Here is a 19,351-nt window from a genome sequence, read left to right as displayed (position 1 = left end):
TGCACAATAAGCACTTCAAATTAAACACAAATGAATAATTCAATTTCATTTACAACAAAAATAAACAATAATTCAACATAAAAAAATATATAAAGTAACAGTAATTCACCAAAAAAACAAAATTATGAATTAACAATAATTCAACAAAAAAGGGAATTTGCTTTCATTAGAACAAACTTTTCAAAAGAAAAGTCTGTCAATGAACCTCTCCTTGGGCTATTTATTATCCCCGCAAATGAAAAAAGACGTTCAACAGGTGCCGATGATGGCAGTGGGGTATTGAATTTCACAAATGCCTCCTTCAGCAATGGATATCGGTCCCAGGTACTATCAGTCATCGATTGGTCATTTAAATAACTGTAGTATTGGTTTGCTATCGCAGCTCTCACATCAACACTTTGTGGAGCTGACGCGGTGGCATTTGTGTCGTGACCATCACCTAAAACAATAAAGACATGTGTAAAAACCCAGAAGAAAACTAAATAGATACATTCTTACCGGCACGTTTGACTTGGACTTGGAGGACAACCCAATCTTTTAGAAATCGCTTCTAAAGCATGGTTGTTTTTTGTTAGGGCCTCCCTAATGCTTTTAATCACCCTGTTGTTGATGCTTTCTTCCGTCAAATCCGGAAGTGTGTCCTGCAACGCCCCGATCCAGTCGGTCTTCACATCTGGAGTCAATACAGCTGCAGCTGTTGCAATATCTGCTGACGGGGCCGAAGTAAAATATGGTTCAAATCTTTTCCTCAGCTTTTGATCCAACATCATCGCAACAGAGTTGAGATTTGGTATATCTTCAGATATACTTAATTTCATCAACTTATTACTCAGAGTCAAAAGACTGGGTAATAAACAACCATATTTAACATTAACCTCCTCCTGCAGGTCATCCAGAATATTTTCAATTGGCTGCAGCAGCATCGTATATTGTTCCAGATAAGTGAAGTCTCCTGCGGTAAATTTTGCCAAGTCGAATTCTTGACACAAATCATTCAACTTTGCTTTATACGCGAGTAATCGTTTGACTGCATCATACAATGAATTCCAACGCGTTACTACGGGCACAAGTAAAGCTGAACCTAGGCTTTTGAGAATTACTTCACAAGACTTCGGCCACTTGCACTTCTTCCACAAAGCATTGCATTTGCCAAATATCTGGAGAAAAAACAAAATATATTTTTGAATAAACCGATTGTTCAAAATTATATTACCTCTGTATGTTGCAAATAAAGTGTCTGCTTTGATTGTAAAACTTTCGCTAAATCAGTTTTACGGGCATGGCTCTTACCAAAAATGCGTTGGTACTAGTTATATGCTCTCTATGAGCCAGTCCTCTGTGTCTAGAGTTCTGCACTTTATTTCGAAATTAATTGTGGATGTTAGGGGCAGTGAAATTTATTTCCCTTCAAGCGCGCAGGACGTTTCAGATACAAAGAAGGGGTAAGATAAATAAATAAAAATAAATATAAATAAATAAAAGTAATATTTTTTATTAACAAAAATAGGTTTTATTAGAATAGCTTTAAATTAAATTAAACAATACTTTGAGTGAAGACCAACAATTATGACTTCTCGAGTCGGATGATGAAATGAGAGTGTGACGTGACAAACGCGATTTTACAAATGGTGCCGCTTAATGTGCGGGACCGCTTTCAATGGCGAAAATGCTGAATTGAAGTCGTTGGCAATGTTGCATTCGATGCTCTTGCTGGCAAAAGTCTCCAATGAAACATTAGGATATGTCACTTAAAAATAAATATAAATAAATAAATAAATTTTTTCTTAAAGATTTTACACGAAATTTGGGATCAAGGGCACATTTGGAGCAATCGATTGTACCCATATTGGGATTGTTTCACCCTCAAGCACAGACGCCACTACTCCTCTCTCACTTTTCATGAACCGGAAAGGATTTTACAACCTTAATGTAGAAGCAGTACGTAATGTTCTACATATATTATACAAACTATTTACCAATCTTTCTTGTACCTTTCTCTTTATCTTTGCAATCGGAACTTTTGTGTCCCTTTGCACCGCAATTATAGCAAGTAAACTTATCTTTTTCGTATTTGACTACTTTCTTCTCATCTACTTTTAGTTCACTGTTCTTCCTATTACACTTTTGTATTGTTTCGTATATTTTGATTTTTTCTTTAAATTCTTTCAAATTATGTGCACCATATAAAACAGTTTTGTTTATATTAATATCGCGAATACCCTCAATAACATATTGCATTAGCGCATTTTCTTCAATATTTCCACGCATCGCGAGCTCTTTCATGCATAAAAAATACTCTTGTACACTCTCTTCCGCTTTCATATTTCTTGCGCTTAATTGTTTGTGTATATTCGCACTGTTTACCGTAGTTTTAAATTCTTCTGATAATGCCGATTTTAGTTTTTGCCAAGATGTTATTCCCCGTTCGCTTTGGATAAATATGTAACTTAGCCAAACCGCGTAATGATTTTTTTTGCAAATATAAACATCTGTAGTTCATCCCAAACCATTAAAATTCCTGTCTCTTCAAAATCGCTTAACCATACTTCAACAGAAATATTTTCGCTGCCGTCAAAATGTCGAACAGAATCTTCGACGTCTCTAAAGTTGATTGCAAATCGTGACATTTGTGTCGGCGTTACCGATGTAGTTGTTTTTGTAACTGCTCTCTCGCCAAGCTCGACGTTCTTCTCTGCATTTCTCTTCTGCGTTTGGTAATTCTCGCTGCTTACCGCATTCGATCGTTGTGGTGATTCGAAAAAGATATTACTCGCTGCTGTTTCGTCAAAGCTACGCATAATATCTACGTCATCATTTTCGCTGTTGTCGTCAACTCCACCTTCGTCTTCGTCGTCGCTGTTCTCGTCGCCTTCTGCTGCAGCACATAACAATGTCACGTTCTGCTAATTTCGAAAAATATGCAGCTTCACATCGGCTACATTGCCACTTAAACCCAATACGTTACAAATTGAATTTAGATCATTGGCCGTCAAATTGTTTTCGATGTATGCAAACTTCTGTTTGCAGCGGTCGTCGTTCTCGTCGAATTGGAATCCTGTAAATTCTCGCAAACGTTGCCTGCTCGATCTGTCTTCATCTGATTCGAATACAAATTTGTGCAGAGCTTTTATGCTCTCTTTTCGGGCTGTACGCAGCTTCGCTCGTACAAATTCAAATTTCTGCAAACTCGTCATTGTTGCTATTTTATGCTTTAATTTTTGATTTCTAATGAAAATTATACCGATCAACTTATTCGCGGCGGCGTATATGAATGCGGCAATTTAAACAAATACTTTTCGCACTATCGGTTCATGTAAAAAAAATTTTTTTTTTCTCCTTTTTCCGGACGAGCCCCCAAAATATGTGGGGATTATACCCATGCACTTACGTAGGAGTTTTTCCTTTATTTAAATAAAGTTCACGTTTGTAATTTGCCACCGTTCCGCTCGTTGGAATACAAAAGTTTTATTTTATAATACGGATAAATTTTACAAAAACGATTCACGATTACTTTACAAAGTTTTAAAAGAGAAAAAGAAGTTGGTAGTTGAGTTTTTTAAAAAGAATTACACAGACAGATTCGTCACATGCGCACGGCTACGCGTTTACTCGACAAGTGTTGTTTGTTGTTCGAAACTTGCGAAGAAGAGCTTTACGCGAAAAAGGGTTTCAGCGTTGCTCAACCCCACATATATGTAAGTTACTTACTGTATCTGTACATTTTACTCTCTGTATATTTTACTTCCTCTAAGTATGAATAAAAAGACATCTAGATATGTTTGAATAATTCATTTTATTTTATTTTTATTTATTTAATTAAATTCACACAATTTAGCCATAACTTCTGACATCGAGGTTAGTGCTTGTGTCATTTGGTTCAGCACCCCCGTCATCTGCTCGTTTTGCTCTACAATTTTCTTTTGCAGAGCAATGGCCTCCTCCTCTCGCTTTTCACGCTCCTCCATTTTTTTTAGCACTGCTCCAAGCATCTTCGCTGCAGTCAATTTACCTTCAGAAGGGATGTACATAAGTAGGTAATGGCATAGGAGAAGGTAAGATGGGAGGAGATAAGGAAGAAGAGGACAAATCTGGAGGTGATGGTGAGGAAGAAAAATTTATAGACAGAGCAGGAAAAGCTGGAGCAGGCGATGTGACTGTTGGTGTTGGCGAGGAAGCTGGAGCTTGAGCAGCGACTGGTTCTGTATTTAAATACAACGGCGGCAAAACCTGTAAGTATAAAACGGACCAATTATTGCCTCATGTAATAATAAAATATATAGTCCGACAAATATTAAATTAAAATATTACCTGGTGACCCAAAGTCGCAACACCCGGCAATCCATCCACCGCTGCTGCCCCAAAAGTTGTAATGGCTTGCTCCTCGAACTCAGTTATTCCATTTATCGGAGGGCCTCCACCAGTCGCTTGCGCATATGCCTTCAGTTTGCGCGCTCGCGATCGCAACTGATGTTTCCAATGCATTAAGGACTATGGAAACATATTTTATTAATGTGGCAAACATACACAAGCATTTATGAACTTACCTCCCTCCACTTGGCTGCCGACCGAGTTGGACCTCTTAAGGCATTTAAATTATCTGCTAACTCCGACCAAAGTATTTGCAGCCCTCGAGGGTTGGTCGGAGTTAGCTTCCCCGTTGTAACTCAGGATGCTCTTGCAAAACATTATATAATGTTGCAGCTGCTCCTGAGTTGTGCTTTCCGTTTTTGTACGCCTAGGAATATATGAAATTATTATATAAATTATATTTTTGTGGTTTCACACAGATTTTATTGTTTAATTAATGTTTATAAAGATGGATGAATACAACTGAATATAGATGAATATAACTTTTTAGTTTATGAGGATTCAACTCTTCTTGCTGATGGCCACTTTTATATTAATCGATCCAATGATTTTGCATTTACTCATAACCTTCTGACGCTGCCAACTAGCGTCAGTATTTTTCCACATTATTAGTACCGTTATGCATTTAATGTGTTGGAATTCCAGGAATATGAACGTCATCATCACTATTCACTTTGTGGTTGATGTCTAAATCGATTAAAACTCTTAAGGGTTTTTACTTTGTGTTTTATTTATTGTTGTAAAACTGTTACTTATTTATAAAACATTTATAAAACATATTGGTATACAACATTTTTGGTTTTTCCACCTGGCGCGTAAATGAATAAGCACCTTGGTGTTCCCACTCTCGAGCATGCGACGAACAATTGGCCGTGGAAGAAGCACGGTTCTTCCAAATTGACGCCGCACACTTGAAACGTTTGCCCTTGCGATTTGTTGATGGTCATCGCAAAGGCAAGACGTACTGGGAACTGCAAGCGCTTAAATTCAAACGGCATGTCCGTTGGAATCATGGGAATGCGTGGTAAGAGTACAACTTCATCTGCTGCCTTGCCATTTAGTATTGTTGTTTCAATCAAATTTGGCCACAATTTTTTGACTGAAAGTCTTGTGCCATTACACAAAGTCGGTGGCTTCAGATTTCGTAAAAGTATAATAGGTGAACCGACTTTCAGGAGCAAACGATGCGGTGGCAGACCGGGGGGATCCAAAGAATTCAAGAATTCAGTTGGATAATTGACTACTTCATCTTGATTCAAAACGCTATCAATCGATGTATATGTTGTAGCTTCTCCTGGCAGTTTTTCTTGAATGGCAAAATTGATTTCGTTGACGTGTACATTTTTCGGTGCCGATATTGCGCGTTCACTTAAATAATCGTGGCGTTGATAGTGTTGAACAATATTCGGAAATACACTTTCAATCATTTCTTCTTTCGATTGTAAAAGTGTACAAAAGTTGTTCGGCAATGTGATCAAACCGGTATCGTCGATTGGTATTTTGCCTTCGCCAATGTCCAACAACTGCTTCGAAAACGCCGCTGCGGATCGATCATTTTGCAATTGGACTCGCATGTTGATGGTAAGAGTCAGCCTTTGAACATGTCTCCATAAAACGCCGGATAATATTAAAAAAAAGAAGTTTCGCATTTTGAATTATGTTGATGTTCAAAACTTAAAAATTGCTAAAGAAATAATAATGGCGTGTTTAGTGCTCCATAATTTAATTATCAATAATGAAAAATCTCCCGAAAATGTTGATATTGACACTCAATATTTTGTTAATTCGTCAAACAATACAGAGCAAACATCTGCTGAAGCTAAGAACAAAAGAAACAGGCTAGCAATATTATTTTCTGCTTAAATAAAGATCGAAGCAACACTTTGTATAGTAAACAAACTTAACTATGGATTGTATTTCATATTCAGGAACATCTTTTATACACATTCAATTTATTACTTCATATTAAGGTACACTTGTGAGCACATTTATGGTTTTGATTACCCAGTGCTATAAATATAGTTTTATATATGGTTCAATCTGTCCAAAGCTTCGCATTTTCTTCACATCTCGCTCTAGAAACTCCTTCATAACTTTTATCTTGCATACTTTCTGTCCGCAAAACATTCAAAACTTCACACCGCGCCCGTTTTGGAGGAGGCTCACTAGCACCACGGGCACTACTAGTACCATGCTCGGAACTATATTCGTTTGAGTATTGTAGAGAGGAATCTAGAAATTCCTCCGGTACGGTGATATCCACTCTACTCCCGTACACGTGCTCAAAGAATTCCCAAGTCGTTGCCGCTTCGCCCGATGTGTTGTTTCCATAGCTCGCAAATAACTATCGACCGTTTTTCTTCTTATACTCTCGTTGCGAGCACAACCGAAAAAGTTCATACTCTCTCGCTCTCGCTCTGAGCAAGAGACTCTTGCTGTCTTCATTTATGTTTTCTGTTGAGCGCTTTTCGTTGAGCTCTTTGTATTTCGGTCTTTCAATGAGCAGTGCGTAAAGAGCGGAACGAGAAACGCTCGCACAAAGAGAGTCAGCAAAAGACCGATTGACCGAAAAACTCAACGCAAACGGTCTTCACATTTACTTTTGTTGTAAGGCATTTAGATTTTCTGCACTAATCGAACTTCTTCGTTCACTTAATATAAAGTGTAGGGCTGAGAATGCCCGTTCGACGGACACTTGCGTTGCAGGTGTAGCCAGCACAACCTGCGCTAGTGCACTTACATATATGCGGAATCTTAAGCTGCAAATCATTAAAAAATTCCAATATACTATTTGAATTTAATGGCAAGCGACCAAATGTTACGTCGAAGTTTTCGATGTCAGCATAAATTTTGATAAGTTTTGCAGAAACAGGATCTTTTTTGCTTTCTGACACTGTCTGCAACAAATATTTCACAACTTAACACACTCAATTCACGATCGCAATTAATATATTTCGTCTGCAAAACAGACGTTTAACGATTTGCTTGCCTATACGTGTGAATGTATACCAATACATACGCAAAAGACTTTTTGCTCCACTGAACACGACAAAACGGTCTTGGAACAACCAGAACAAAGCAGAATAGAAAAAAACGGTTTCGCTCTGAGCGCAAGCAAGCTCATTCAAGAACCCATAAAACGGTTACTCTCTGAGTCTTTTCGTAAAGAGTCAGGGAGAGACACTTATTTGCAGACAACGAGAAACGGTCGACAGTTATTTGCGAGCTCTGGTTGTTTCGTTTTTTTATCCGCTTATATGTGACCATGAAGTTTAAGAACTTCCTAGTCACATCATCGCGCGAAAACGGAAGTTCTGGTGCTACTGCTTTCATCTCCCGGAGCACTTGCTCCCGAAGAACCGAACGCTTTTTTCGTTTCGATCGAAAATCTTCCTCATGGGATAGCCTTACGTCAATAAGCAAGGTTTTCCACGCATGTGCCCACTTCTTATCACTGCAATAACAAATACAGGTATGAGAGAAAGAACTCAGCCAATGTGCTGTTCGGCCGCCATCAAGTAGAGTAGCAGCGATGCCTGACGAAGCAATTGCCAGCGCAATTTTCCGCTGTGACCGTATAGTAGCAAGAAACAAAGAGATCAGAAACGTTTTCCCTGTACCACCGGGCGCATCCAGAAAGTAGAATCCACCGGCGTTATTGTCAACCGCTCGTATAATCTTATAATAAGCATTTTTCTGTTGAATATTCAATTTGGTAATGTTAGCTTGTATGAAAGCACGCAATTCATTGCAATCGTATTGTTGTTCACGTTGAAGCTCATGGTCAAGCATATCAATCGCTGAACGATTGGGCGCATTTATGCCAAGTTGCGCTAATTCCTTATTCGCAATTGTAAGGCACAGATCTTCAACCAATATCAACGAATCATTATACATCGGCAGTTTCTAATAGTTCTATAACTTCACTGGAAAAAATGTTGTGTGAAGTTTTCTTTAACGATCTTTCACTACTTACGAGTGGATCTGAAGTAAGAAGCAATCTTTGATAAATATCACGGTTGCATTCTTCCCTTGAAAATTTTCTTGAAAAATTCTGTCTGTATGACCGAAAATGTTTATTTCGCGCTTCTGCAGCCTCCTCCGAGTAATTTATGCATTGTTGGAGTCATGGGATGCCATCCGTATAATTCCACATACATTTGCGCGGTGTTGAAGGCGTATTCTTCGAAATTTGTTGTATTTATTTTGTGTCCACTTGAAATCGCCTCTAATAAGATATTAAATTTGGGCATTTCTTTTTCCCTTCGCTTGCAATATGACTTGTGCGGCATGTATAATCATTTCATCATCAACATTTGATCGAATTCCCTCAGTTTTTCTTCTCTTGCTTCGTTCACTCGAATCCGAAAATGATTTGCTCGGACGACCTGGTTGATGAAGCGAATGCACTGGTATTTCAAAAGTGCCTTACAGCCACTTCTGGTTGTTTTTCATAAAAACTTCTTCAACTTTATGAGCTTTTAGCCATCTCTGTTTAAATTCATGTTTGATGTAGGAAAATTTATGCATAAGGCTCTTTTTTCTTTCCACAGTGTCTCCGCAAGACAATAGCAAGTGGCTTTCTAAAAACTCCAATTTCTCATCCATACTTAGCAAATTTTGTAGTTGCATTTGCTCAAACATACATTTACGGGTCACTATTTTCAACCCCGTTTTTCAGTTATGGAGATACCTAGTTCCTCCATAACTGAAAAACATAAAATTAAAAAAAAATGTTTTTTTAAATTTTTTTAACAAAATACTTTGAACTACTGTCTTTAAGGCGTAAGCGGGATTCTGCGGCTCTTGAATGTGTAACGTATTCAATGAACAAAAAAAATATAATCCGGACGAACCCTGATCCATAACAAAATTGCTTTTGAAATTAAAAAAATTACATTTTTTATGTGAAAATGAGGGTATGTTCAACTACCGAAAAATATAACGAAAGTTAAAAATAAAAGTTAAAACTATTCTTTATTTAATGGAAGCTTACCTGAGCTATGGGAATCACTTTCACTTTCACTTCACTACACAACTTAAAATAAACATACATGCGTATTGCGGAATTTGATATAATTTGGGCACCCGAATAGAAATACGTATCAAGTCAACGATCAAATTGCGTCTAACTGCACGGAAGCGGTGACGTATGGTTGTTGAAAAAAAGGGTGGGGGGTAATTCGCGGAAGTGTTTACCTTACGTAGACGTCAATATTTTGTGCCTACTACGTATTTAAGATTTTGACTTTTGGCCGCGTAAATACTTCAAATCGATCACTGTGCGACGGTGTTGTCGACTACCCAAAGTTACTTTGAAATGTATTAACACGTTGAGTTTCGTTCTAAAACTGTTAATTTAATAATTCGTAAGCTTACTGCTAGCCTATTATACTTACCGTCGCTGCTGGCGTTAGCGTTAGTCTTGGCCTACACCAATGCAAATCTAGTCCTCCCAGCGCAAATCAATCACAAATAATGGTACTCAGTACATGCACTACCCAGCACGAAACCGAACACAAAGAAAATCCTATTTATTTCAAATATTTTCAAATAACTACACAAAACTATGCGAGCGCACGTCTATACAATTCGAAACACAACTAGGGAATGTTTAAAACGTTAGAATAACATAACCATGGTCTTATAATTTTTACGCCTGCCTAATTGAAATATGAATAATAATAAGCCGAAAAAGGTCGATTATTTTCTGAAACTTTTGGAAATGGTCCTTGTGGTTTAAATGGACCCAATTTAAAAATTAATTTTCGTTCGCATTCAGTTAAGTTGTCACCAAAATTTCCTCTATCTGATGAAGTTATATTACAATCTGCAGATATATCAGAATCGTTGACTTGGGGTTCCTCGATTTCTGGATGGACATCAGATAAAGTATGTGCTTGGCTTTCTTCTATTTCCGGATGGATATGTGACGAAGAACATGCATCAGAAGAATCTAAAAACAAACGAGTAATTGTTAAAAAATAAATACGAATGCTTTGATACTAAACTAAAAAGAGTTATATATAAATAAATAACGTTACTAAGGGTCACAGTTAGAGAGTGTTCAGTTCAGACGCACACAAACTGTACGCGGATTGTGCTCGTACCTATTAGTAGATGCAAAATCACCTGCAGCCCGTCCGTGCATTACCATACACCTGCGTGCTATTTAAACGCAGCGCGTAGTGTAGTGGCCATGGCCATACAAAACGAGAACCCGTAAGCGAGTCTGCACATCTGAAGTTCTCAACACGCAATTAACGATACGATACGGACTGATAGACAAACAACAAAACGAATCGATCCTATAGATAAGTTAGAATTCTGTTCTTTTTTTTTTTAATCAAGGCACGGAACCCTAAAAACAGTATAATTGTGAAAATCGAGGGGGGATACAACTTTTTGTGACGGACAGATGGACAGACCGAAATTAAATGATTTCCTTGTTTATCACTACGGGACCCTAATAAAAGGGTTGGATAGTACCTACCTTTCCAATCTAAATCACTCACAGTATCTTGTCTCTGAAAAAATAAAGAAATTTTGGGCACTTTTTTTATAACCTCGTCCCTTTTCTGTTTAATTTTTCTTTTCTCAGCGCCGCTGGGACAATCTCTTTTCCTTTCACTCATTTCTTTTTACACCCACATCGGTTTGTAAAGAACAAGTGCTGCATGGATTTTTTTAAATGCTAATTGTTTTTTTGTTTGATTGAAATAATCTTTAGATTTCACTTTCCACAACTCGGGCAAATCACGATAAAGATTTATTAGCATAGAAATAAATTCACGTTCAAGTTTACTTGTTTCTGCCATTGCGCACTTGTTGAGACTACTTAACGGCACAAAATTATACACATAAATGAGCTCATATTGATCAATAAACGTTGTAGACGTAAATATGCGCATCAATATAGTCGCCGTCAATATGCTTCAATATAAAATCCTATCAATATGCTTCAATACGCCATCAATATGTTTGAAGCCCTCGTACACGTTCAATATGCCCTTCAATACGTATTGATCAATAATATTGATCGTCTACGCGAATTACGATATAATAAAACTCCGGTTTACCGTACTGAGCGGCTTGCCGTCCAGTTTATTAATCATAATTTTATTCTTTACAAAAATCTTATTTCCTAAATTTACCTGAAGCCGTTGTGCTGACTTGACATTCCTCAGCATCAACGACCCGTTTGACGACGCAACTCCCCCAGCGTTACTGTTTGAACTCTCCTGAGTTCTTGTATTTACAATTTTTATTTTTGTTGTTTTTTTCTTTAATATTATTACTAGGATTGCTACTACTACCATTACAATGATTATCAATGATATATTAATACCATATGATACATTTTTATGGTATTTTAATTCTGCAATTTCTTTTATGTTTTCTATATTTTTTATTGCAATATCATTGAATGTTAATTTTGGTGTGTAACTTTGGTTTAATTTTTCGGCAGGGTATATAATTGTATGAATATATTCTGTTTTATTATTTTTAAATTCTTGTTTTAAAATTTCCATTTTACAATTTACAAATTTGATTATATAGTTATTTTTTAATACAATTTTTCTGTCATCGCAGTTTTGTTTTATTACATCATTTTTTGCATTTCTTATTAATATTGTGTCATCGCTTATTTCTTGTATTGATGTTTTGTTATTATATTTAAATTCGCAAGTATTTGAAAATATGCAGCTTTTACTCAATTTTAGATTTTTAAATGCTTTATTTTCTACAAAATCAAAATAGTTTTCGCCAATTTTTATAACGAATTTTTCTTTTTCAATAATTTGTAATTTATTTCTATTTGGCATTGGGGTTATTAATTGAATCTTCGTTTGAAAAAATGTTTTTGGTATCTGAATTGCAAATATTATTGTATCGTTTCTGTATACTACTACTCCTACTTTTGATAATTTTAGTTTGTAAAAATCAATCTCATATTTTTCATATTCTTCCCTAGTTAACATACTTGGATGTACCATATTGTATTTAGCCGCCGCTATATTACTTTGTATTTCTTGAACTTTACTTTCTATGAATTTTAGTTTATTCATTTCATCATTATACAAAATTTTACTTTCAATTCTATTTTCCTCTTTGTTTATTATATTTAAAGTTTCTATTATTTGTTTCCTATCTGATTCTATAGTTCCTTTTAATAAGTTTAGTGATCTATTTAAATGTTCATTAATTACTATTTGTTTATTTAAATTTACAATGGCATTATGGCCATTTTCTTCAATAATTTTTAAATGGTTCAAAATGTCTTGTCTGTCATCATCATCCATGACTCCAAACATCCATTTATATGCTATTCCTCCTATATTTATCAAGCCTCTTTTATTTCTCTTTTTGATATTCGGTGTTATTGATGTGATTTTTGCTTTTATATTTTTTATTTCATCAAACAAAATTTCTTTATTTTCAATTTATTTATTTAGCGTATTTTTTATAGTTTAATTTACTTCATAATATTTCATTTATTTAGTAAAAGTTTGAGAATACTTTTGCTTTCAACGCACTAAAATTGTTACGATGTATAGTAGAAAAATGGGGAACACCAAATTACCGACTGCTCCAATTACGAATAATAAAACTCCGGTTTACCGTACTGAGCGGCTTGCCGTCCAGTTTATTAATCATAATTTTATTCTTTACAAAAATCTTATTTCCTAAATTTACCTGAAGCCGTTGTGCTGAAATCTTACTTGCTAAATTTACCTGAAGCCGTTGTGCTGACTTGACATTCCTCAGCATCAACGACCCGGCATATCTTATATATGTACATATGTATGTAGTTGAATCTGAAGATTCAACTTACATTTCAGAGAAATAAAAATATTTAAAAAATACTTGTCTTTTTTTGTGTGTCGACGAGTTTGACAGTGGTGGAGTCGTTTGACGACGCAACTCGCGCTACTTAGAGCTTTCTCTGGAGTAAATTTCATTTGTTCATTTTTTTTTCTATTTTTTTCGCAGCTGATGTTATAATATCAGCTGAAGTGGTGCTGCATAGTTGTTGGATCTTCATTCTTTTTGATCGCGAAGAAGAATCTTCAAAACATTTAATTGGACGACCACGCGTTGCTGCATTGGAGCAACATGGATCAGAATATTCCAAAGAATTACGAGATAATGTATAAATGTTTGACAACCAGCTTTCATTTTGATTTAAAAATAATTGTTTGGTACGACTTGACTTTTGCCATTTTTGTTTAAAACGCGGGATAAAAGTTTTGTTGATAAATTTTTTAAACAGTTCTAAATCATTGCTTGATAAATCACTATAATTTGTTGATATGATTTCTAAGAGTAAATTTTCATCATTATTGCAGTCAATATAAATTTCTGCAATATCACAATATTTTATTTCTTTTGCCATTTCAAAATTTCGTGTTTTGTTAATTTTTTTCACCCGTTTGCACTTCTCTCGGTATCACATACGACACATACGAACGCCAAACCCTTTGAGGGTTTTTCTATACTGACCTAGTACTAGTACCTGACTTGGAATTTCTCACCCCGCAGATTAGCTGTTGTACTGTGTAATTAGTTCAAATAATATAATGCATCTAAACTAGTATTTTGTTGTTGTTGTATAACGAGAGACAACTCCAAAAAATAACAACAAAGCAACAAACCGAACAATCAAAAAAACAAACAAAACAACGAAGCAGGCAAAAAACAAAGCAGCGAATCAAGCAAACAAATAACGCAGTTGCAGTTTCAGTAGATTAAAATGCTAATTACTCATGAATTGGCAGCTAATTGCAGCTGATTTTTTTTCTATCGATTAAGGACATTTTAAAGTTTATTTTGTGTAAGTGGCTAACCTGCGCGCTCCTGCGCACAATAGTTATATTCTGTTGAAGTTGTGAAATATATGATTTTTTGGACCATAAAAAAACATCATATTAAAAAAAATCTTGAAAAAGAAAGTATAGGTTATCGGGCTTTTTGCTAGAGCTCCGAAAAAAGTGGTTTTATTTTAATTGGGTCCGTATGACCTTCTTTATTAAACTTTAAATTGCAACTGACTTACATATTCTTTCTTAAGCTAAAAGTAACCTTAATCTACCTGTCCCGTAACTTGCAGTTCTGTGGAATTGCACCTTTGCGGCTCGTGGCTGATGTTCGCTTCCTGTTGTTGACGAAAATATTACTGTCAGCTATAACTTTATTTCTGATTGCGAAATATTAGCTCAGCTATATTTGTTATTAAAATATCAGCGTCAGCTATAATTATGAATATGTTTCGTGTTAACTTATACATTTGATGATGTAAATCACATCTATAACATTGGTTTTAATAAATAAAAACTCTACAATTGATATTTTATGGTTAACTTTTGAGTTTTAACCTTTGCAATATTCATCACATTTTTCGGAGTAACTTTGCGTTGATACTTTGTTGGACTTTGAAGCTCTCCCAACAAAAAACCATTGAATATATTAAGCCCAAGTATTCGGATAATGTTATTTGATTAGTTCTTGCCTCCCACATGTCGAAGCCTCCCCCTTCTACCCTATCTTCTTTAAAAGGGATTTCTACAGTAAATCGCCCATCATCATCTTGTTTGATGGTTTCTTCAAACTGCTTTAAACATGCATCACCTTCTTCGATATTGTTTTCATCTGGTATTTCCTCCAGTTCCCAAAATCGCTCCAGGTTGGTAGTCGTGGATGTTATCTTACTGATTCTTTTTTGTTTGATGATTCCGGATAAAATCCAAGCGAATTTTGTTGCTTGCTTAAGAACTCCGTCACGTTTTTTGACACCGTATTCAATGATTCGGCTAAAAATGTCTCCACCAATTACAATGTCTATTCTATCTGCTTTATTAAACAATGGATAAGCAAGTGTATAATTTTTCCATTGTTTCATATCATATTTAAATGATTGATCTGGTTGAGCAGTGGTCAGTGTTGATAAAACTACTGCATCTACTTTTTCCACATGTTGGCTTAGGAATCTTGGTTTTATTTGTACCTGAACCATGAATTTTGATTCGCCAACCACAACACCTTCCAGTCCATGGAGTTTTGTTTTCTGTTATTTGAGACCCTTGGTCAATTAGAGCCCTTAACAATATATATTCGCCATTCGCCGCTTTCACTTTTATCTGAGCTGTGGCCAGAATTACTTTTGTTGATGTTGATTTTGTAGACATTGATGCTTTACTATCCCCAGACTCTGGATGTAGAAGTTCGTTATGATTTTTACTGCAAATTTTGCATTTTAAATTATCACAATTTTCGAACCAATTATGGTTACGGCATCTGTAGCAAATTTTTTTATCTTTTGCATATTTACGTCTTTCTTCTAAAGATATATTCTTAAATCTTCGGCAATCAGTAATTATAGTATGACCCAATATTTTGCAATAGGTACATTTTATACTTTGCTGCCTTGCGTTGAAAGACATACATATGGTTTGCTGTGTATGTGGGCTTATTCGAGGCACTCCATAACTGCGACAATATTGCAGCCCTGATACTCAATTTGCAACACTGTTGCAGATGCTCAGCTGATACTTAAGCAAAATAATTGCAATATTTTGCGCGAATTGTGACCGAAAGTGAGGCTCAATGGAGTGCCTATTTCCGAAAACGTTATCAAAATCCTTAAAATATTCCCACGTCGTGGCACCTCGACCTGTCGCGTCGTTGCGTTTTTTAATCCTCTTATACGTCGCAAACAAATTTAAAAATTTCCTCTGCATAAATTCTTTTGTTTGCGACACCTCCGGATTTATAATACGCATATTTTCGACCACCTTACCCCATAGGACAGACTTTTTCCTCTTCCCGCTAGCAAACTCGGGCTCCAGGTCAAATCGGGACCTTACTAGAAGTAACCGGTGAATTTAACTTTTCACTGAAAAATATACATCACGATATAATATATATTATTAAATTCAATAAATACCACTTTTACTTACCTCTCTTCTTCCATTATTGGCGCGCAATACAAAAATTTTTGAAGCAACAAAATACAACTATTTAAGAATTACTATAAAATATTTGCGCGCAGTAGAAAAATTTTTGATGCATAATGATGACATTTGGCGCGCATCAAGTGTCAATTTTTTACTCGCTCGAACGTCTGACTTTTGCACGAGTTGCCACATTTTTACATCGAATATGATGTTTGCGCAATATTGCGCAGTACTGCCAAGCTCGAATAAGCCCTGTATGTATAACAATTTAGAAAGTTTTTTCCCTGTCAAGCGATTTCTTTGCTGTGTGATCGTTGCTCCAGCTTTAGAAAACAGTCGTTCACTAGGGACTGAAGTGGCCACAATGGATAAATATTTGGAAGCTTGTTTATACAATAGACTTCTGCATGGATGCACCCATAACCGCAAATGAATTACTTATTCTAGAAGTGGGCACACTTCTTTTTCTGCACAGTATAATTGAGTGTGAGTGAATAGTGAAATATTGACTGTATTGACAAGCAGTGTTTCCACTCACTCCATAGTTGTACAGCTGTTAATGAGTACAGCAAAATTGGTGGTATGTCATATGCAAGAATAAGATAAAAAAACATTGGTTTTATTTTTTCATTGAAAATGTGTTTATTATAAAACATAGAGCTTAGCAACTAATAATATTTTAATTCAAAGTAATTATATTAATTATTTTATGCTCAAAAAGAATCATCCCACATTTCTGTTGCGATTCTGATTGATTGAAGCAACAGCTAATCCAAGATACATTTGCACTTCAACTTCCGTTGTTGTTATAGCAGATAAATTGGGAAACTTACATTTCATATTTTGGTGGGCCAACTGTTTATGATGGCTCCAAATATCAAACGGGTTTTCTGTTGCACACTCATCCGAAGATTCCGACGTACTAACGCCATTATTTGAACCTTTATTAAATTTGGAAGGGTATTATTTTTTTTCGCCAAACAAGCTTCTATTTAATTTCATCATGGTTGAATCATTATCAGTTACACAACCAGAAACTTTAATTATGGTGTTTCTTTCCCGCACTCACCTTTAACTCACCACCAATTCCCCGTAACTCAATAAATAAAACAATGGATTGTTTGGACGCGTGTTCGAATGGGGTTTTATTAATTTAAAATTCACCGCTGTTTATGGTAATTTTGGGGACGGTATATACCCCAATAAGGTTTTAATAAATAAGTTAAGATTCACAAAGTTACGCTGATACGATTTCGGGAACGGTATCTGCCCAATAGTTTTGATGATGAAAAAAAAACCGGAAACTTTGCGAAAAATGGAAGAGGCTATGTAACTGATGATCTCGGCGGCGTGTGAGATGCGCGAAAAGGTACCGAACGTTGCTGATGTCGATAATCAACTGAACTGTCTCCTCGTTGGTTCCTTTTTCGCTTTGGTAAGGGCAGTGTCATGGTTGTTGGTTGGCGTACTTGTGTGTGGGTGTCAATATGTGTTGCTCTCGTGAGTAATGTGGATGGTAAATGGTGATGTGATGAGTGTGGTGAAGGATGCGTGTCAGTGTTGATATGTGGAGTTGCTGTGGTGTGATAGTGTGGTGTATGTGTGGATGCCCGGGGGAGGATGCTCATTTATAAATATGGAAACGTTCCACTCGTTGAAAAGTTTAAACATAGTTTCTTCTAAATAAGCTGCTGTATGACTTTCGTGCAGTTCGATTACTCCTAACGTCCCACTCAACAAACGTAAATTGTCCAAAAAAAATGAATTGTTACCCCAAGGAACGACTGATTTTTTATTTTCTCCGTCCATATGTCATACGTTAGGCAATAACTGTCGCACTTACGAATATACTCTTTGAAAATTGAAGACAGCGCTTCATATTTTTCATCCACTCGTAATTTTATTGTTTCTCTACTTGTTGTCCATTGTAATATATTTCACAATTGCTTCAGTAATTTTCCTTGATTTAGGGTCATCTTGGTAAGTAATTCTTTTGACCTGCTCAAAAAAGTCTTTCACATTAGGTTGGATCAGCGCAGGCAACTGATCCGATTTATTTTGCAGTACTGATGGAGTACATGTAATAGGAGACGATTCAATACATGCAGTCTTCTTATTACTATTGTCGGATAATTCACTTGAAGCTGTCGCCCCAGCGGTTAATGATAAATATGTTAATTATTTCAGAAATTTTTCGCTGTTTTGGTTCCGAGTGCGGCGTAGTTTTGGAAGAGCATTCTGCATTATCAATTTGATCGAGTAATACCTTTTTATGTACATTCTCAACGTGACAGCGAAGATTCGACGTGTTACCTGATGTTTTTAATTTCTTGTTGCAGAGTTTGCATGTGGCGGATGCATCTGAATTTCTTATAAAGAAGCTCCATTCCTTGCTTTTTTAATTTTGAAGAAAGCATTTTGAAAATCTGGAATATTATGTACATATTTAAACGTCTAACGCAATTATTTACATATATTTTATATTCACTACACCATTCAACCAACGAATTCTCCGTATTTTACAACAAAACACATGACAGTTTGTTAAAGCGTTTCGAAGCAGATGTTTTCGCATTAATACCGAGAAAAAGTGCTGCAAAGATGTGGAGTAAAATTTGAAAAAACATCGCCATAAAACATCGATCCAGGCAACATTGATATATCGATGTTTTTAGAATAACAACACCGATGGCAAACATCGATGCATCGTTTGCATCCCTAAGCAGAATACAGATATACATACATATGCAAGATAGATAAAAGATTGGAACTTTTGTACATTTTTAATCCGAGTCAAAACGGTACAAAATTTCTGGTTCTTCTTCTATAGCAAAATCTTCAAACAGGACATCACGCTGAAGAGAACAATAACTTATTCCGGGTTCTCCTTCTTGTAATCTCGCTTTACAAAGTTTAAGATTTTTAAATTACTCCGCCGTTATTTCAAAATACAATTTTTCAACTTCAAGAAAAATGTTTGAAAAGTATTTTGTGTGAAAATCGTGCATTTGAAGAAACACAATTTTCGA

This window comes from Bactrocera neohumeralis, unplaced genomic scaffold (genome assembly GCF_024586455.1).
Source record: "Bactrocera neohumeralis isolate Rockhampton unplaced genomic scaffold, APGP_CSIRO_Bneo_wtdbg2-racon-allhic-juicebox.fasta_v2 ctg1085, whole genome shotgun sequence".
NCBI classification, from domain to species: domain Eukaryota; kingdom Metazoa; phylum Arthropoda; class Insecta; order Diptera; family Tephritidae; genus Bactrocera; species Bactrocera neohumeralis.
The sequence above is the reverse complement of the archived record's forward strand: the minus strand, read 5'-3'. Positions refer to the sequence as shown.